The 22,413-nt window shown below is 43.1% G+C and overlaps 1 non-coding gene across 1 annotated transcript; it reads left to right on the top strand.

Moving 5' to 3' along the window:
• Positions 1 to 13,787: 13,787 nt before the first annotated feature.
• On the top strand, positions 13,788 to 13,894 carry LOC142876768 (U6 spliceosomal RNA). Its single transcript, XR_012923587.1, has one exon. It is a non-coding gene; the product is annotated as a U6 spliceosomal RNA (small nuclear RNA).
• Positions 13,895 to 22,413: the final 8,519 nt, after the last annotated feature.

The following is a 22,413-nucleotide window of genomic DNA, read 5'->3' as shown; positions in this document are numbered from 1 at the left end:
CACCCTTTTGTGTCTCTGTCAGCGTCATGGGCGGCATCCAGAGGGGATGTACAGTGTGGTCTGCAGGCACAGGGCTGCCAGGGTGGCCCTGAGGCTGGCTCTGAGGACTTGCCTGTGCTGCGTGTGGGACTCCTCCCATCTCCGTGCCACTGGCCAGCTCTCAGGTTGCCCTGAGGTGTGGCCTTTTCCAGCACCCTCCCTGCTTCTGGTCCAGATGATGCGAGCTGCCTCTCTGATTGCACAATCTGATGAAGCTGCCCCAGTGTGTCACCCCTCCCTGTCACTGAGCCTGCACAGGCACTGTTTCACGTACGCTGGCCCAGGTTCCTGGAGTGAGATGAGAATACTTCATATAGTGTAAATGGGAATAGGGCCAAAGTGTTGGCCTGTGAGTTGCGAGGTGGCCCTGGGCAGTATGATAAACTTTAGGACGCCAAGAACCTCTTTAACAGATCTCATGAGATTTCTTCTTTTTGTGTGTATCTCTAAAAGCCACAGACTTAGGTAATGGACAGTTCTATGGCTTCTTTTTACTTATTTATTTTGAGACAGGGTCTTGCTGTCTCCCAGGCTGGAGTGCTGTAGGGTGGCCACAGCTCACTGCAGCCTTGAACTTGGGAACTGCTCCAGCGACCCTCCCACCTCAGCCTCCTGAGTAGCTGGGACCACAGGCGCAGGCCAAGCCTGGCTCAGTTCTATGACTCCTAAGAGGAAAAAGGCACTGGAGAAGAGTCAGGTCCATTGGGGAGAGAGCAGTCTGTAGCCTTGGCCATCAGGGGGCATCACTGATCGTTCTGGAGCAGCTCGGCCCTCTGGGAAGCCACATCCGCTAACGCTCCCCTTGCTCCGTGGCCTCTGCTCCAGCGGAAGGGCCCATCTGCTCACCAAGAGGATCGCTCCGAACCTGGGGGCACCGAGTGGCAGGCGTTGCCAGGCTTCCCAGCCTCCCTCCCCGCTCACGTCCCATGCCTGTCCCCAGTCCTGCCCAGAGGAGAGCCTCTTTCTGATCCCTGGGCTGGCGCTCCGGGCTCCAGAGCTGAGCCGCCAGACAGGATGAACCAGGGAAGGACAGAGTAGTGCTAGGAGATTTTTCCTAGCCCTGGAATAATAGAAAGAAAACCCACTTTTCTTATTTTTAATATCTAAGATTTTAAAAGCCCCAATCCCCAAACCTAAACAGTCCATTTGCATGTCCTCGCAGGCCTGGCCTCAGGCTCCCTTTCCATGGCGTCCGCTGGGCAGCTCTCAGGCCCTGGTGGGGGAGAGCTCAGTGGTGGCGGGAAACCGTCCTGGTCTCCAGCCCAGCACTGGGACAGCCAAGGACCCAGCCTTTCATAAAGGCCACCAGGAACTGTTTTTAAAGCATGTGGTTGCACTAGGAGGAAATTGTCCCTTGAGGCTGAGCTGAAGATTCTTTCTTGTGGAGAAACTTCATTTTATTGCCTACTCCCTTCAGGAACTTATTGACACCGCTGTGCTCTCCACTGGAGAGTGTTTCCAGATACTTTGGGCTCGGACCTCAGATAGACCTTGACATCCTGCTGGCGCAGCCCCCGCTCCTGGATGAAACCTCGAAACATCTGGGCCTCCATGAAGACCTCCAGGAAGTGGCGGAGGCTCTCGGAGGAGACAGCTTTGCAGAAGGCCTCTTGCTGCAGGGTCCTTTCCTCGCGCTTGCCTGACGTCAGGAACAAGGAGTAGTGCCCACGGTCCCCACGAAGAAGCGGACAAAGGCTTCCGACACTACCTCGTTCAGTGGGCTGGACTTGGAGCTGTGCTTGCAGTCAGGGGACCCTTCCTCCTAGTCACAAGCCAGGCCATTCCTGTGTTCCAGAATGTGTTCCAGGGCCACCTGCAGCTTGAGAGGCAGGATGGAATCCTCGTCCTCCATCTGTCTAAGGAAGCGACTGTTGACCAGGTCGGTCACAAGGACCTCTTCCAGCAGCAGCTCCCCGAGAAGCGGCAGTGAGCTGGGAGCAGCCCGATGAGGAAGGGGGTCTATGAGCACACGATGTCCACCATGGCAGGCGGCGGCACGGGATGTAGGTGTGCTGCCAGGTGAAGGGGTGGACGAGTGCCACTGTCACGTGGCAGCACTTGGAAAGGGTGCTGAGCTTGTCTGCAATGAAGGTGATCCTCCTTTCCAGAAGCAGGAACACAAAAACACAGACCAGGTGGCCGATGCTTAGAGAGAAGAGAGACTCAAAGTCTACGTGTTTGAGCCAGGACTCAAGCACATGGCACAGTTCAATCACCTCAGTTCCTGAACCCGGCAAGAAGTTCTTGACAAGGTTGGTTTTGCCCAGGGCTGGGAAAGGAGCTTCAAAGCCTGCTCAAGTTTCTAGACCTGCTTTAGCACCGAGAAGTGAGCATTCTGAAAGCGTTTGCCAATTCCTGGCTCTTGGCCCCTGCCCAAGCTAGGATCCAGCTCCCTGTCCGGCTGGCTTGCGTCTGGCCTCTGCTCTGCACACTGTCATCATGTCAGCACCGACAGGAGCTCCAGGTCAGCCACCTTCCTCTTCCTCTAGCTGATCGGCGACGATCTCGATGGAAAATATTTTTACATGGCAATTTAAATGGAAACCAGAATAAAAATGGATTAAAATAAAGTAGATAATACATTAGGGTCCCAGTATTATCGTTATAATTGAGACTAAAATTTCAAACTGAACTAAGATAAAAATCTATCATCTGTGACAGATCTATTATCTGTGACAGATAAAAATCTGTCACAGGAGGAGCTGCATGGACCATTTAATAGTAAGGAATCCAAGTTTCTTTGAAGCCTATCTCTTTTAATTCATACCTTCAGTTCTTTAGTGATCCATTTGGAGCAGGAGTGCCTGCCGTTGGCACCTGGGTTCCTCACACCACTGAGGGAGGAGAATCAAGCGAGTTTGTGTCACTTGGAGGAAACCTCCACCTTTACTGAAAAGCTCTCAGAAGTATCCCTGAGGGTCTAATTCCTCACATGTTAACCTTCCACAGGAAATTATTGCCAAATAGGGATTGGGCAAAATTCAAGAGATTTCTTTGGTACTGGTCATAATGCACAGTTTTGTAATATTTCTCTAATGTAGATGGCCACGGAATCTTTCTGTTGGGGTACAGTCCTTAACTTCTGGTAAAGTAGATATTCTTTGGAATGCTGTTTAAGAAACACTATTGTAGAGATAACAACTTAGATCTTTAATTCAATAAAAATACTTAAAGCATTTACTACTATGTCTTAGGGTTCGGAATGTGGAAATGAAGAATACAGCCCCTGCCCTCAAGAAGCTCTTGGTGTAGATGGGAAACAATAACATAATGGCAGTGTACTGTGATAAATGCTGTGATAGAAGCAAAGATCCTTGCTGCCCATGAATGTTTGAAGTGATTGTGGAGATGATGGGAGTTAATGTGGAGAGGCAGAGGAGGGGTGTTTCCAAGGGAGGGAGCAGCACATGGAAGGCACAGAGGGGTGAGCAGGAAAGGAATACCTTTGCTTTCCTTTCTGTACTGTACGTTTAGGTTCATGGGATCTCATATACGGTTTTCAGTTCAATTGAGAAATATGTAAATTTGTGAATGATAAATTGTTTTGCTGCCTTACAGAGTCACCTCACACCACTTTTACTTGCTGTAAGTGAAAAAAGAGAGGAAATGGTGGAGTTTTTAGTAAAGGCTGGAGCAAACATAAATGCAGTTGATAAGTTGAAAAGGTACAGTGGTTAGTTCTTCTTTCTTTTTTAATAAACCTGAGTCTTATTCTAGAGTGGTAACAGTCACTCAAGTCAGAAATATTATTATAAATTAATGAAAAGATTAACTTAAAATTATTGGGATATAGTGAAAAACATAAATCATCAGTCAAGTAGAAAAGGAATTATTTGGACTGGACAATATAAAGAACAGTATACAGTAGGGTTCATCTTTTCTTATAATAGTGACTGATGTTTAATTATTTATAATCTAATGGTTTTGGTCATATGACATTATATTACCTGAAGGGGTTTCATGTTTTCATAGTCTTCTAAAGTGTGGACTTTAAAGTTTACTTCACTTTCTGACTCAATACTGAACTTCTTAATGCTTTTGTAGTATTTCTTAAACCTCTGTTTCTTATATACTTCTCCATTAAAAATGCTCTATAGTAAACATAAATTGGAGTTGAAAATCATTTTGTTGTTGGGATGACTCTTCACTTGCTGTAACTGGCTTTTTTTGATGAATGTTGATATTAGGTTATCCCTAAAGGACTATTGATTGCTGTTACCAGATAGTATGGGGTCATCAAGTGTTTTTCTTTTTCATTTCTAGTGGTATTTTTATGTTTTTCTTTTTAATCAGTATAGGTGGAGGGAAGAAAGCTTAAATGGATAAACTTTTCCTTTCATGAAGACAAACCATAGTTGGGTGACAAAGAGAAAGGAGAGAGACTTTAGAGTCACACAAGACTGGGTTGAATTCCTGGCTTCCCCACTTGTTAGGCGTGTGACCTTGGAAACATGACTTACCATCAGATATGTTTTCTGATATGAAAAGGAGGATAATATATCCTTCGAGGGTGGTTGTGCATAAGGAAGATTATATATAGAAATATATATATTATTTTATATTTATATGTAATCACTGAATTACTTTAATTCATTGCCTACCATATGCTTATAAGCATCACTGACTGAAACTGCTATGATTACTGTCATAATATTACCATTATTAGTAATGTTATTGTTTTAAGCCTATTCTTTGTTATCTGACCCCTTGGTACTTTGAATGACAATATATTATATCAGACTAAGGAAGATGTCTTCATTTAATTCTTTACCTACTTGAGATAAGTGATCTCAGCAAAGAATTAGCAACTTCCACCGTCATACCCCAATGTGACAGATGAGAGGCTTCCTTTTTGTCCCTTGCTTTTAGTCTTGGTGGTAATTTACAAAGATGAACATTGAACACCCAAGACACTTGTGTCTGTTAGTACATATAAATTGTTAATTCTACACTGACAGGCAAGATATTAAATTGGTAAAGAATAATGAATTAGCCTTTATTAAACGTAACTTTATTAAAGCTCCAAAGGGTGAAGTTATCTGTCTGTTGTTTTAGAAATGCTCTCATGCTTGCGGCAGACTCTGAGTCATCACGTATAGTCAGTCTTCTTCAGCAAAGTGGTGATGTCTCTTCTGAAGTTCTCTTAGAACAGGCTGCAGAAGATCATGACATTGCTAGTGGTTTTAATAGGTAAGTATTTACATGAAAACACTAGTTAACACTAAATTGAGGTTTAACATAATTAGAACTATTGTATCTTATACATCAGATGAGAGAGATTTCATAGTTTGATTCAGGGAATTTCGGAATGGCAGAGAGTTAGTCCACATCATCAGCCAGAAATCAAACAAAAGACTAGACTAGTTAGAAATATCAGTGGGTGCAAGATTCTTTATCTCATGACTTTTAAGACGTTTATCCTTCGTAAGGATCCCAACATTGTCCTTTTCATTTCAAGTATAACACCTATTCATGGGGAGAAAAATCATGTCACATGCTTGATTTTGCTAATTTGTTCTTTGGGTCTTGAAATGTCCAGTTCAATAGAAAATCTTGTACTGTTCCCTGGGGGTTATATCCTCTACCCTCCTGCTTGAATTTTTCGAGAAACTAAGGGGTTCCTTAAGTGCAAGGAAGACAGTCCCTATTGCAAGCCTGAAGGAGGACAATGCTGGGCATGGTAGCTCTAATCCTAGCACTTTGGGAGGGTGAGGCAGAAAGATTACCTGAGGTCAGGTATTTAAGACCAGCCTGGACAACATAGCTAGATCCCAACTCTAAAAAAAAATAAGCCATGATGGTGGAACGTGCCTGTATTCTTAGCTAGTCAGGAGGCTGAAGCAGGAGGATCACCTGATTCCAGGAGTTTGAAGCTGCAGTGAGCTATGATCATGCCACTATACCCCAGCCTGGTGACAGAATGAGACCATGTCTCTAAAAAAATGTATAACATCTGAATTAAGAAAGGGAATAAAAGGATATTTCAATCATTCTGTTGTTTCTGTTACTGCATTTTAACTATTGAAACTGGTCCTGCAGGGCTGGGCACATTGGCTCACGCTTGTAATCCTAGCACTAGGGGAGGCCGAGGCAGGAGGATTGGTTGAGCTCAAGAATTCAAGAGCAGCCCGTGCGGGAGTGAGATCTCAACTCTACTAAATAATAGAAAAAATTAGCCAATTGTGGTGGGTGGAACCTGTAGTCCCAGCTACTCAGGAGGCTCAGGCAGGAGGATCACTTAATCCCAGGAGTTTGAACCTCCAGTAACCTATGATTATGCCACTGCATCCCAGCTTGGGTGACAAGAGTAAGACCCTGTCTCTAAAAAATTTTGTAAAATCTAAACAAAGAAAGGGAATAAAAAGACATTTCAATCATTCTGTTGTTTCTGTCCATTCTGTTGCTGCCTTGTTGCTATTGAGACTGGTCCTGCAGTCTAGGAAAGGTTGACCTTTGCTACCAGGATGCCCTCACTGATCCAGATCCCTCAGTCTTCATGGTGATACACACTTAGACTTCAGAGTTACTTTTTTTAGTTCACATTCGAATGCTTAATTGCTCAGCCATCATTCCCAAAGCATCAGTGCTCTGCTCTGGCAGCCGGGCCTCATAGCTTTAGCCACACACGTAGTGAGCCAATTGACCTTTCCCTTGCACTCAAAACCTTCTGTGGGGATTGGGTCAAGATGGAGGACAAGAAACACCACCAGACAGAGTGTCTCTGCAGAAAAGACAGATTCTAGCAGAAATTTAAAAAAAGAAAGCAAGAAGACGAGCATACAGCGGACGAGGGCTGGAAGGAGGGGTACCTGAAACCACAGGAGACACCATGGAAGAAGGTTGCGGAGGAGAACAAGAAGCTGATACCGCCCGAGCAGCCCGGAGACCAGCAGCAAGTGTGGGTGGATCAGTCACCTTTCCCCTCCCCTGCATCTGAGACTGCTGGTGGGCTCCCCAGCAGGTGGAGAGACCTGCAGACACCAGCCCAGAGACGGCAGCCACCAGCGAGCAGTAAGCCTATAGTGGACGCGGCACCAGGCTCCCAAATCCCTCGGGGCACTCCGTGTACACAGACCCGAGCTTCACGGCAGGCGCCATATTGCCTCCTCCTCCCCTCCGCGGACCGTACCCGCAGCTGCCCAGGGAGACAATATAGCCACCAGCCCGAGGCACCTCCAGGGAACGGGACCTTCCCTTTTGGGACCCTACAGCTAAATAAAGGGAACTCAGACTGTGAGCTCCCTACCCGCCAGGCCTCCCAGGTGGTGCTGGCATGGTGATCCCAGGAGAACGGTGCAGACCCTGAGGCTGAGAGACATAGACCCAGCGTGGGCTCCCTGTGGGTGAATTGGGACTGGCACTCCTCTCCCTGGTGGGGATATAGTTTGAACTCTAGGACCCAGAGGTCAGACCTGCAGATCATATCCCACGTACCAAGGTCTCCCATAGCCCGGGGCACAGAAGGGATATACATGAACGGCCTACTGAGGTGTGTGTGCCTACAGGAGGCAGATCAGCATCCTAGAGGGCAACCCTCCTCCCAAAAGGAGGCTGTATGCCCAGCCCAGGTGGCATTCCTGCGCAGGGAACCTCCCCGCCGGCAACACAGCCAGGGGAGGCCTGATGGTGTGTGGTCTGGCCTGCTGGAAGAGGCCCAGGAGTAGCTGCACAGTTGGGGAAGGTGGAAAGAAGTGAGGTCCGCTCCAGAGTGCGGGTCTCAGACAGCCCCACCCCCATACACAGACTCTCTGACTGAGCTGGGCCATTCCAGCCCCTCCCTGACAGTTTTTCCTGGAAGCAGAGAACAGAACTTTGACCCCTGCTAATGGCATTGGTGGTGCCTGAGGGCAGGCTTACCCAACCCAGCTCTGCCCAGAACAAGAGCTGATAACAGGACACAAAAACAACAGCATAGCCTGTTCCTCCAAGCAAGTGCCACCTACTGACAGGGAGGACATCCTGCACACCCTTTTCACGACACCCACTGACTCATTATACAAGGAGTGGTCGAATCACACCCACAGACACCACCTACCGGCTCAGAAACTAAACAAGGCATGTGAATACCCAAACAAAAACCTAAAGAAAAGAAACAACTGATCGACATGGGAAGAAATCAGCAAAGGAACTCCGGAAATATGAAGAACTAAACGGAAAACACACTCCCAAAGAGGAGCAACTGCCCACTAGAAATGGACACCAACCAAAATCAGGTAACCAAAATGACAGAAGAGGAATTTCGTATGTGGATCATAAGAACACTCACCGACCTGCAACAACAACTCCATAACCAACACAAAGAAACCACAAAAAGCCTCCAGGACCTAGAAGAAAAGTTCACTAAAGAAATAAACACAATGAAGAAAAGTTTAACCGAACTCCTGGAAATGAAGAATCAATTCAGGGAACTACAAAATACAGTGGAAAGTCTCAAGAACAGGGTAGATCAAACACAAGAAAGAATCTCAGAGATTGAAGATAACACCCTCCAATTAAATAAATCAGTCACAGAAATAGAGCAGAGAAACAAGAGAAAAGAGCAAAGCCTACAAGAGCTGTGGGATTATGTGAAGAAACCTAATGTGAGGGTCATAGGGTTATCAGAAGGGGAAGAAGACAACACTCAAGGGTTGGACAAGCTATTTGAAGATATAATAGAGGAAAATTTCCCAGGCCTTGCTCAAAATCTTGATATACAAGTTCAAGAAGCTCAGAAGACCCCTGGGAGATTCAATGCAAACAGGAAGATGTCACGACATGCAGTCATCACACTGACCAAAATATCAACTAAAGAGGCCCTTCTAAGAGCTGTAACACGAAAGAAGCAAGTAACATACAAGGGAAAGCCAATTTGAATAACACCAGACTTCTCTAATGAGACTTTACAAGCAAGGAGATACTGGGGCCCCATTCTCAGTCTTCTGAAACAAAACAATGCCCAGCCTAGAATCTTATTCCTTGCAAAACTAAGCTTCATATATGAAGGAGAAATAAAGACATTCTTAGACAAGCAAAGTCTCAGAGAATTCACTAAGACAAGACCAGCCCTACAAGAAGTACTCAAAACAGTGTTAGGCACGGAACACCATAATAAACACTCATGAATATAAAAACAACCAAAACCCAAAGATTAAAGGCCAGATAATACAATGGCTCAAGAGAGAAATCAAAGCAACAACATCCAACTCAACAGAATGAACAGTAATCTACCTTACCTATCAGTTCTCTCAATAAATGTGAATGGCTTAAACTCTCCAGTCAAGAGACATAGGCTGGCTGAATTGATAAGAAAATACAGGCCAAGTATATGCTGTCTTCAGGAAACACATCTAACCTGCAAGGATGCATATAGACTAAAAGTAAAAGGGTGGAGATCAGTATTCCAGGCAAGTGGAAGCCAAAAGAAGGCTGGCGTGGCAGTTCTAATTTCAGATGATTTAGTTTTTAAACCAACAAAAGTAGTGTAAGACAAAGAGGATCATTATATAATGGTGAAGGACACACTTCAACAAGAAAAGATAACAATTTTAAATATATATGAACCCAACTTAGGGGCACACAGTTTCATAAAGCAAACCTTAATGGATCTAAGCAAATTGATTAATAGCAACTCCATAATCACCGGAGATTTCAACACCCCACTGATGGCACAAGACAGATCCTCCAAACAGAAAATTAATAAAGAAATAATGGACTTAAACAAAACTCTAGAACAATTGGGTCTGACTGACATTTACAGGACATTCTACCCAAAATCCACTGAATATACGTTCTTCTCATCAGCTTACGGGACATTCTCTAAGATTGACCATATCCTAGGACACAAAGTAAATATCAAGAAATTTAAAAAAATAGAAATCATACCATGTACCTTCTCAGATCACAGTGGAATAAAACTAGAAATCAACCCTAACAGAAACTCACATTTCTATATAAAAACATGGAAATTAAACAACCTCCTACTAAATGATTACTTGATAAATGAAGAAATCAAGATCAAAATTAAAAAATTCTACGAAGAAAATGACAATGGAGAGACAAGTTATCAAATCCTCTGGGACACAGATAAAGCTGCTCTGAGAGGAAAGTTTATCTCTATAAATGCCTATAACCAAAAGACAAAAAGATCACAAATAGACAATCTAACGAAACGACTCAAAGAGCTGGAAAAAGAAGAGCAGACCAACCCAAACCCAGCAGAAGAAGTGAAATCAACAAGATCAAATCAGAACTAAACGAAATTTCAAACAGGGAAGCTATTCAGGAGGTTAACAAAACAAAAAGTTGGTTCTTTGAAAAAATAAACAAAATTGACACGCCATTGGCTAAGCTAATGAAAAGCAGAAAAGATAAATCTCTAATAAGCTCCATCAGGAACAAAAAAGGTGATATCACAACTGATCCCAAAGAGATACAACATATAATTTATGAATACTACAAAAATCTTTATGCACACAAACTGGAAAATGTGGAGGAAATGGACAAATTTCTAGAAACACACAGCCTCCCTAGGCTCAATCAGGAAGAAATAGATTCCCTGAACAGACCAATCTCAATAGTTGAAATAGAAACAGCAATTAAAAATCTCCCTAAAAAGAAAAGTCCCTGTCCAGATGGTTTCACACCCGAATTTTACCACACTTACAAACAAGAACTAGTACCTATCTTGCAGAAACTGTTCCACAACATCGAGAATAACAGAAACCTCCCCAACACCTTTTCTGAAGCGAATATTACTCTGATACCCAAACCAGAAAAGGATGCAACAAAAAAATAAAACTACAGACCAATATCCCTAATGAATATAGATGCAAAAAAATTTCGCCAAAATCTTAGCTAACCGAATCCAGACACTTATTAAAAAAATAATCCATCATGACCAAGTGGGTTCATCCCAGGGATGCAGGGATGGTTCAACATACGTAAATCTATAAATGCAATTCACCACATAAACAGAAGCAAAAACAAAGACCACATGATTCTTTCAATAGATGCAGAAAAAGCTTTTGACAAAATTCAACACTCTTTCATGATACAAACACATAAGAAAATAGGCATAGAAGGAACCTACCTAAAAATGATACAAGCCATATATGACAGACCCATAGCGAACATCATATTGAATGGAGAGAAATTGAAAGCATTCCCACTTAGAACTGGAACCAGACAAGGCTGCCCTCTATCTCCACTTCTATTCAACATAGTGCTGGAAGTCCTGGCTACAGCAATCAGACAGGAAAGTGGAATTAAAGGTATCCAAATAGGGGCAGAAGAGATCAAACTTTCACTGTTTGCTGATGATATGATATTATATTTAGAAAACCCCAAAGATTCAACCAAGAAACTCCTGGAACTGATAAATGAATTTAGTAAAGTCTCAGGATACAAAATCAATACACAGAAATCAGAGCAATTCATATATGCCAACAACAATCAAATTGAGAACCAAATCAAAGACTCAATTCCCTTCACAATAGCAACAAAGAAATCAAAGTACCTAGGAATATACTTAACCAAGGACGTAAAAGACCTCTACAGGGAGACCTACAAAACACTGAGGAAGGAAATAGCAGAGGATGTAAACAGATGGAAATCCATACTATGCTCGTGGATCGGCAGACTCAACATCATTAAAATGTCTATACTACCCAAGCTGATCTACAGAATCAATGCAATACCTTTTAAAATCCCATCAGCATTCTTCACAGATATAGAAAAAATAATTTTATGCTTCGTATAGAACCAAAGAAGACCCCGAATATCAAGAGCAATTCTAGGCAACAAAAACAAAATGGGAGGCATTAATATGCCAGATATCAAATTATACTACAAAGCTGTAGTAATTAAAACAATATGGTATTGGCACAAAAATAGGAATATTGACCAGTGGAACAGATGTGAGAATCCTGATATAAAACCATCCTCATATAGCCATCTAATCTTTGACAAAGCAGACAAAAACATACGCTGGGGAAAAGAATCCCTTTTCAATAAATGGTGCTGGGAAAACTGGATAGCCACCTGTAGAAGGCTAAAACAGGACCCACACCTTTCACCTCTCACAAAAATTAACTCATGCTGGATAACAGACTTAAACCTAAGGTATGAAACTATTAGAATTCTAGAGAAAAATGTTGGAAACACTCTCCTAGACAATGGCCTAGGCAAAGAGTTTATGAAGACGTCCCCAAAGGCAATCACAGCAGCAACAAAAATAAATAAATGGGACATGATCAAACTTAAACGTTTCTGCACAGCCAAAGAAACAGTCATGAAAGTAAACATACAACCTACAGAATGGGAGAAAATTTTTGCATCCTTCGCATCTGATAAGGGACTGATAACTAGAATATACTTAGAACTCATGAAAATCAGCAAGAAAAAATCAAATAACCCTATGAAAAAGTGGGCAAAGGACTTGAACAGAAACTTTTCTAAAGACAGAAGAATGGCCAACAAACATATGAAAAAATGCTCAACATCTCTAATCATCAGGGAAATGCAAATCAAAACTACAATGAGATATCACTTAACTCCAATGAGAATGGCCTTTATCAAAAGTCTCCAAACAATAAATGCTGGTGTGGATGTGGAGAGAGAGGAACACTCCTACACTGCTGGTGGGACTGCAAACTAGTTCAACCCCTGTGGAAAGCAATATGGAGATACCTTAAAGCGATACAAGTGAATCTACCATTTGATCCAGCAATCCCATTGCTGGGCATCTACCCAAAAGATCCAATGACACTCTACAAAAAAGACACCTGCACTCGAATGTTTATAGCAGCACAATTCATAATTGCAAGGCTGTGGAAACAGCCCAAGTGCCCATCAATCCAAGAATGGATTAATAAAATGTGGTATATGTATACCATGGAGTACTATTCAGCTCTAAGAAACAACAGTGATATAGCACATCTTATGTTTTCCTGGTTAGAGCTGGAACCCATACTACTAAGTGAGGTATCCCAAGATGGAATAACAAGCACCACATATACTCACCAGCAAACTGGTATTAACTGAGCAGCACCTAGGTGGACACATAGGTACTACAGTAATAGGGTATTGGGCACGTGGGAGGGGGGAGGGGGGCTGGTATATACATATATAATGAGTGAGATGTGCACGATCTGGGGGATGGTCATGCTGGAGACTCAGACTTGTGGGGGGAGGGGAGGAATGGGTATTTATTGAAACCTTAAAATCTGTATCCCCATAATATGCTGAAATAAAAAAAAAATCCTTCTGTGGAGCTCTGTTATCCTAGACTTAGCCTAGACCTCTGAGTAAGGCCTCAAAGGTAATGGTAAGTTACCCTTCGAAGCCTTTGTTTGTCTTTTCTGTGGCAAATAGCAGTTGGGATTGTTCTAAAGTGTCAGAGAGGTTCAAATAAAGTGTCGGGAAGAGATGAGAATTTCCTTACTTCTTTGCTACCACATCTGTACCCTGAGGCCCCTGTCTACCCCATGTAGCACCTTTTCTTAGGTAGTAGAAGTTCCCATATTGTCCTTCCCCAGAGTAGTGGGCACCAACTCACAGTTGGCCTGGCAAGTGACCCGTTCATCGTAATACTGAAAACCTCCCAAGCCACTTGCATCTGTATGTCACATTTTAAAATTATTTTCAAATTCTACCTAACAAGAAAGCCATTCAACAGAATTCTCTGAATCTGAAGTAGAATAGTTGGATTTAACAGAGCCAAGCCTCGCCCATGACTCATCAGTATCCACATAGAAAAGTAGGGCTTCGTGTTTGCTTCTGCAGCACATATACTAAAATTGGAACCCTGCAGAGAAGATTAGCATGGTCCCTGCCCAAGGTAGACATGCAAATTGGTGAAGCATTCCGTGTTTTGTGCAGTCCCTGAAACATCATTCGCCTGTTTGCTGACTAGCTCCAAGGTAACAGTGTGTGTCAAGGCAAAATGGGTGACACCCAATATTATAATTGTGTTGTGACTTTCAGTACAGAAATATTTTCATAATGTGATCTATGAAATGACAATGGAGCTCACAATGTGGAATGTTGTGTGCAAATATGTTGTTAGTACTTAGAAAAGAGAAAATGTCAACTTGTATCACCTTTGTTCAACTTAAATAAAAGTAGGGTTTTGCCTTCCACGTCACTTGGAGATGAGCATGGAGATTAAGCATCATTCTAACAAAGATCTGCTGGTTTAGAGTTTGAATAGGTAGAGGAGGAAGAGTAATAGTCCAAGCTAGGTTTTGAGATCCTTTAATTTTCTCCCTTGATGTGATTGATTAGCTCAGTAACAGTGGACAATTATGTTATCTAATTTAATGAGGTAAGATTTATAATAAATTTTGTTAAAATTATAAAATAGCTAACATGCCCTGAATTATAAGCCACGAAGAGTAGAACAAGTAATAAACAAGAGTAGGAGTTAGTAATATTTTCTGAAAACTGTATCATTTGAGTATTAGTACCTATGGAAAAATACAATTGTGTTTTGTTTTGGATTCCAAAATCATTTCAGCCATAAAGTTCAAGGACAAATTATTCCATTGATTCCCTATCTTTCTGAACATTGTAAAAATGTTATCTCATTAAATGTTATTTAAGAACCTAGTAAATTAAGACAGTAAAATCCTTAATTTTAGAAGATAATGAGCCTGAAAGAAGCAGCTTGTCCAAGAACAAGTAGCTGTTGCTTACAGAGCTAGGACTTCTTCTGAGTTCAGGGCACTTTGCATCATGTCAAGGGACCCCTAGTTAACTGACTGATCTATACTGCCCTCCCTTCATGAGGATTTCACCTTACTTTTCTTCTTTAACTAGAAGCTTAATAAGTTTGTTGAGCTTACAAATTTTAGCTATATGACATAATTAAAGTTCTGTTAGTATGATAGTGCTGATATTGTCTGAAATACTCTTAAGAATTTAATTTATTTGGTAAATGATTTTCATGTCAGTATTAATATAGTAATTTTATTTATTACATTTTTATACAAAGCATTCCGCCAAAAATATCAGAACATAAAGAAGAAAAGATTCTGGAAAATCCTTCTCAAATTAGCAATCCAGGTAAGCCTTCTGACAGTGAATACCTCTTTGGTGGGCAGACAGTAGATACATAAGTAAGAATAATAGAGTTTTGAGTATAAAAGAGGAGTTTAAAAAGCCAATATGTAAATCGCATGCATATTTTTTCTTGATTTTTTTTAGTAGTCTAGAATGCATAATTATTTTATATGTCATTTATCATCTCAAACAGTATTATCTGAAAGAAATCATTTATTTAATTACAGTCCCTAAAATACTGTTTGATATTTTTGGCTAAATAAGAAAGAATGTTTTTAAGTTAATATGTTCCATGTTTCCAGTCACATTATAATGAATTGCACTTAGTATAAGAATGCATGTTCTATTTAATTTTTATAATAAATGGTTTGCATTTAGTGAATAGCAGTTACAGTTGACCTTGAACCATGCAAGGGTTAAGGACATCAATCCCCCTTTCATTCGAAAATCTGTATATAACGTTTTACTTTCCAAAACTTTACTTATAGCCTACTGTTGACCGGAAGCCTTGTGATAATATAGTCAATTAACACAAAGATTGTATGTCATATCTATTATATATTATATTCTTACAATTAAGTAAGCTAGTGAAAAGCAACTGTTATGAAGAAAATCATAAGGAAGAAAAAATACATTTACTATTCATGAACTGGAAGTGGTTCATCATAAAGATCTTTATCCTCCTTATCTTCAGATTGACTAGGATGATAAGGAGGAGGAATAGGAGAGGTTGGTCCAGCTGTCTCTGGGTGACAGAGCAGAAGAAAATCTGCATATAAGTGGACCCCTTCAGTTCAAACATCTGTTGTCAAAGGATCACTATGTATTTGTATTACATAGTGATTTGTGTCACAGAAAAGTAACTATTTTTAAAACTGAGAACTCAAAAATACCTTTCTGATAGCATAAATAAATGACAATATTAACTGCAAATTGTGGCCAGTGTGCACCAATAGTAATAGGACAATATTATTTGATTTATTTATTTTTGAAGACAAGGTCTCACTCACTCTGTTGCCCAGGCTAGAGTGCAGTAGGCTCATCATAGCTTACTGTAACCTCAGACTCTGGGGCTCAAATGATCCTCCTGCCTAAGCATTCTGAAGTAGCTGGAACTACAGGTGCATGCAACCAAGCCTGGCTTATTTTTCAATATTTTTGTAGCGATTGTTTCTTTTCTTTTCTTTTTTTTTTTTTTGACACAGAGTCTCTGTTGCCCAGGCTAGAGTGCCAGGGTGTTAGCCTAGCTCACAGCAACCACAAACTCCTGGGCTCAAGAAATCTTCCTGCCTCAGCCTCCCACATAGCTGGGACTAGAGGTGCTTGATACCATGCCCAACTAATTTTTTCATTCTATTTTTAGTTGGCCAGCTAGTTTTTTCTATTTTTAATAGAGACAGGGTCTGACTCTTGCTCAGGCTGGTCTAGAACTCTTGCTCTCAAGGATCCTCCTGCCTCAGCCTCCTATAGTGCTAGGACTACAAGGATCATGGGCCACCGTACCCAGCCAGTAGATTATTTTATAAAGATACCTATTGAGTACAGGAGTCAGAAAAGCAATTTTTTGTTGAGAATCACAGATTATGTTACAAATCCTTATACTAACAAGGTCCCAGTGTTATTGAATTCATTCCCCATAGGTTGAAACCAAATGAAATATATTTACTTCCCTAGAACAAGATGTGTTCTCCTATCTGCTGGATAATTGTCATAATAATAGTGACTTTGTGTCCATTAGGCAAAATATTTTCATTAGAAATATTCCAGTATCCCAACCCTGGGCTCGACCAATTATAATAACAGTAGAAAAGTATTTCACAATAACAAAAATGCTACTGTGCTACCTAGATGGGACACCTACATGCTTGTGCAATCTGAAGTATATGAAGGCACCTTTAATTTAGTATATATTTATCAAATAATTCCCATAATTTAAGTATTGCAAGCTGCAGGAGACAAAGATGGTGTAGACATAGTTTTGGTCTTTGAGGTGTTTGTAATAAAATAGACCTGTTCCTATTTATTTCTGTGTTTCTTCAACAGAATTGTCAAACCGTTTTTATTCATTTTATTCACTTGCCCACTTCACAAATAACTATCAAATGTCTTTTGGGTGATAAGTATTGTTCTGATATAACTAAACACATACATTTTAAAAATACAGTTAAGAGCTGTCGCGCCCACCTCGCCAGCAAGGAAGACGCGGCAACAGGAGTCCTTCTGACCGTGCTTTATTGGGGGATTTCTTAGGCTACATTTTGCGGAAGACCCAGAAAAGGGGAAGGGCAGTTCCTTATATACACTGCAAAGCAGGAAACTCATATCATTGGTTACATTCGACACACAGGCGCAGAACTTGTTTACCAGCGGGAGAAGCAAGGGCGAGGCACCGGATATCAGCGCCATATTTTAATGGCGTTGTCACCGCGCCCCACAGCTCCCCCTGTTTTATTTAATAAATGAGCACTGAGCAGCCGCTCAGCCCCGTCCTTCGACAGAGCGATCAAGGCTGCAGAGCCTCATAGCCAACAGCTGTCACCTTGCCTCGTGCAATGAGCAGAACTCGGAGGCGTGCAAAGGCTGACTGCCAGGCAGACAAAATGGGTAAGGCCTCTGTCTTAGGCTACATGGGTTGCTTCCCCATCATGGCTCAAATCTACGACGCTCAATGATGGGGCCCCATGCATTTCCGTCATGGAGTAACCTTACAGCCAACTCGGGGGGCTGCTGGGGCGATAACAGCGCCCTAGTTTAACATGTTTAGCCAAACCTGTGGGTTTTGCCCAAGCTTTAACGCAGCAAAAGCCTGAATCATCAATATCTGATTACGTTGGTTTTGACGCGCCATTCTGACAATACACATGAGCCCTAATATGGCAACAAGCGCAAGGAGACCTGCCAAGGCGCCCATACCAGCCCATTCCTTAAGATGATTGGCAGCCTGTGAAATCTAGCTAGTTAAACCTTTAGCAACAGTAAGATTAACCCGTGTAGAATTAATATGAATAATGGATTGTTGTAACTCAAGTAACAGTCCCTCAAATCCATGAGACCAATTAGACATTAGGTAATGGGACAGTTGGCGAGACAAGTTTGCTGCACGAGACAAATTATGATAGGGGATGGAGGTAACACATAAACCGGGCCACCGCTGCTCGCATCCCAGCTGCACAAGCTGCAATAACGAGTCCACTTGTTCTTGGACTAAGTCCACTCTTTGATTAATGATCGTAATTTCTCCTTTAAGCTGCGAGTTGACATTTACTTGGGTCGCCAAAGCGGTGGCCACTCCCGCAGACAGGTTGTTCACAGCCTGGGCAGTCTGAACTGTAGACGTCAGTGCAACAGTGGCGGCTGTAGCGCTAGTAACAGCGATGCCTATGGCAGTCACTATGGCCGCTGTTATACCAAAGTCACGGCGGTATCTGAACAGCGTCATCGATGAGGGCGCTTCAACTGGAACAGGGATGAACCGAGGTAAGCGCGCCACAAATGCAGAGGAGTGTTGTGTAGCATTCCAGCAAAGGGAATACAAGCAAGTGTCATTGGAACAGGATAACACGTCGCCATCAGTGGACAGATTGGTAACAATAAAGATAAAAGGTGGCCAAACACAGACCGGGGTGGGAGCAAAAGATATATTAGACCAAGGCTTGGTTTTGTTCAATGTACTCTCAAAGTAGGAGCTCTTATTCCACCTCCACTCTGCTGTCTCTATCTTTCCTCCCGCAATCATAGAAAACGGTGCCAAGTCAGTGCAACTACCGTTAATTTCACACAATAACCACAAATCAAACGGGTTAGCTGGATCCCAAAGCCAAGGGCTTTGTGAGGTGAAATTGACCCCAGGATCGGTGGCACTATACACAGTAGACATTCTGGGCGACATGGTGAAGAAACTATCGACAACCCAGGATGCATAACTACTCTGGCACCCCGTCCAAGGTGCAAGGGATTCTCTACTTCTTTGGCTATGGCATCTGGGTGCCCACTTAGGCTGTAATTTTAGACCGCCATTGACCCTTGTTGGCCAAACGCCATGAATAGCGGTGCCGTTAGCCTCAGGGATGGGCTGGGACGGTTTGTTAAGCCAAACAGCTACCTGCCGATACAAACGAAGGCACTGAGGGCGGTAGGAAACATTAGTTACCAGAGTAAAACAAAGTGACCCAGCGACAGTAATGTTTGCGCTATGAGAAAAGTTTGCCTGTTCGGGGTCGAAAGGAACATAAGGCAGGTCCAGTGAGATGTTGGTGGTGAGGAAACGAGGAAAGACGGTGGAGTCATGGCGGATCGGCATCGGCATCGGGAAGACGTCCATCACCGCCCACCTGGGCTCCGCCCCGGACCCCGTCATCATCAGGTCCATCAGCAGGCTCAGCCACAACAGGCTCATCGTCGCTGGGATCTGGGCGGACTAGTCTGGTCAGCCGGGCTGGTACCCAAACAGGGTTCTCTTGGTCCTGTGGGAAAACACAAACAGATCCCCTGGATCTGGCCACTACCGGATCCGGGCCTTTCCACTGGTTAGACAACACATCCTTCCACTTTACCAGCTCCTTCTTAGGCTGTCCAGGTGCAACATGCCTGTCAGCGGCGGAGCGCCCTCTGGCATCTAGGTTCAAAAAATTCAAAGTAAAGAGAGCAAGGGAAAGGCGTCCTTTTGGTGCTATTGCCGGTAAGGCATCTCCCCCTTTTTGTTTTTGCAGATACATTTTGAGTGTGCCATGGGCACGTTCCACAATGCCTTGCGCTTGAGGGTTGTAGGGAAGATCGGTGCGGTGCTCCACACCCAAGCGAGTGCAAAATTGTTGAAAAGCTTTGGAAGCATAGGCTGGGCCATTATCAGTTTTGACAATCTGGGGTTTACCCCAGGCTGCCCAAGCCTCTAGGCAGTGGGTAATTACCTGACTGGCCTTTTCCCCAGGCAGAGGAGTAGCATGAAGGACACCTGAGCAGGTATCAATAGAAACGTGCACATGCTGTAATTTGCCAAATGAAGGAATGTGGGTGACATCCATCTGCCAAAGTTGCAGTGGGCGCAACCCTCGGGGGTTAACCCCAGTGTGAGTAACAGAACTAAAGGGAGCGCAAGGTGCGCACTGCAGAACTATGTCACGAGACTCAGCGCGAGAGATGTTGAACTTGAGGCGCAGAGTTTTGGCTGGCACGTGATACAACTTGTGAAACTCAGTAGCAGCAACAAGCGGGTCTGCTACCCAGAGGGCCCGAGTGGCGCGGTCTGCCAAGTTGTTCTTTGCCACCATGGGTTCTGGTAGCAGAGAATGGGCTCTGATGTGCTGAATAGAAAATGGGTTTTTCCTGTTTAGAATAGTATTCCTAATTTCTGTAAATACAGAAAAGACTGTACTTTTGGCAAGAATGTGAAAGGAGTTTTTTAACTGTTTAACTGCGTTGACCACATAAAAGGAGTCTGAGATGATGTTGATAGGTTTAGTGATAGTACTGAGAACCAGACCGACTATGGCACACTCTACTAGCTGAGGAGAAGAATAGTCAAATTGTTTTGTATACACCTTGTCTTGAATGACATAGCTCCCAATACCTGTCTTAGAGCCATCGGTATATACATCCAAGGCATTAACCAAAGGTAACAGTGACGTTACTCTTGGAAAAATGAGCTCGTTTCTCATTGCAAACTGCAGTAAGGCATGTCTGGGATAATGGTTGTCAATGCTCCCTGGGAAGGTGCATCTCAATATGGCCCATACATCAAGAGTGGCACATAAGGTGTTTACCTGATTGGCAGTATATGGACAGATTAGGCTATTAGGAAAGCGTCTGAAATGAGAAACAGCCAAGTTAATACCCTTTAATGCTATTTCAGCCACACAGGTAGGATAATGGCCAATCACTTTTCCTGGAGAGGCTTGAGGATGCACCCATAAAAGGGGACCATCCTGCCAAAGCACTGCCGTAGGAAGCGTAGGAGAAGGGAGTACACAGAGGGAGAAAGGATCATGGTGTTGAATGCGCACTAGTTGCGCCCTTTGAATTGCTTCTTCTACCTTATGAAGAGCCTTAAGGGCCTCAGGAGTCAAAGTTTTAGGAGACGTGATGTGTGAGTCTCCCTCTAGAATCTGAAATAATGGCTTCAGCTCTGCTGTGGTAAGACATAAAAAAGGTCGAAGCCAATTGATATTTTCTAGCAGTTTTTGAAAATCGTTTAAGGTCTTTAAGGCATCTCTTCGGATGGACAGTCTTTGGGGCACAATCTTGTCAGGGAGAATATTACTGCCAAGAAACGTGCCTACCTCTCCCTCTTGCACCTTTTCAGGGGCAATCAACAAGCCTTTTCTTTTCAAGTGAGCCTGAAGGGATGCGTAAGCTTGGTGAAGCATGCCCTCATCACGATGACATAAGAGAATGTCATCCATGTAGTGAATAATTTTTACCTTTGAAAACTTCTGCCTAACCGGCTGGATAGCTGAGGCCACATAAAGTTGGCACATAGTGGGACTGTTAGCCATGCCCTGAGGCAAAACCTGCCATTGATATCTTGCATCAGGCTGCTCGTGGTTTGTGGAGGGCAGCGTGAATGCAAATCTGTTCTTATCCTGCGGATGCAGAGGAATAGAGAAAAAACAGTCTTTGATGTCTATAATAATAAGGCTCCAACGTTTAGGCAATGCTGAGAGAAGGGGCAATCCTCTTTGAACAGGCCCCATAAGCTGCATTTGGGCATTAATTGCTCTAAGGTCATGCAACAGTCTCCATTTACCAGACTTCTTTTTAATTACAAAAATAGGAGTATTCCAAGGAGATTGAGAGGGTTTAAGATGTCCAAGAGTAAGCTGTTTTTGTACTAAATCACGGGCAGCATGTACCTTCTTTTTAGGCAAGGGCCACTGAGGCACCCACACCGGCTCGTCTGTTTTTTAGGGTATGGGCAGAAGCTCCTCAGTGGCCCCTAGGAAAAACCCAGCCCTTGCCTAGAGTTATTGCCCGATGCTGGTACAGGGCTACTTGAGCCCTGCAGCTGCTTTCCAAGCCCTTTTTCAGGGACAGCTCCCATGTTTTTTATTATTTGCTGACTTTGAGGGGAATAGTCATTAGTCAGCTTGAAGTCTAACTGCTGTAACAAGTCTCGCCCCCACAGGTTGACCGGGAGGGGCAAGACATATGGTTGGAACACCCCAGAATGTCCTTCAGTATCTTTCCATGGGAGGAGGGAGGCACTCATAAAAGGGGCCGAGGCGTAACCGAGCCCGCGCAGGGTGTTAGGTGAGGAAACGGTAGACCAAGCTTTAGGCCACTAGCGCTCGGAAATGATGCTTGTGTCAGCCCCTGTATCTAACAGCCCCTCGAACT

This window comes from Microcebus murinus, chromosome 15, assembly GCF_040939455.1.
Source record: "Microcebus murinus isolate Inina chromosome 15, M.murinus_Inina_mat1.0, whole genome shotgun sequence".
Taxonomy (NCBI): Eukaryota; Metazoa; Chordata; class Mammalia; order Primates; family Cheirogaleidae; genus Microcebus; species Microcebus murinus.
The sequence above is the reverse complement of the archived record's forward strand: the minus strand, read 5'-3'. Positions and strand labels throughout refer to the sequence as shown.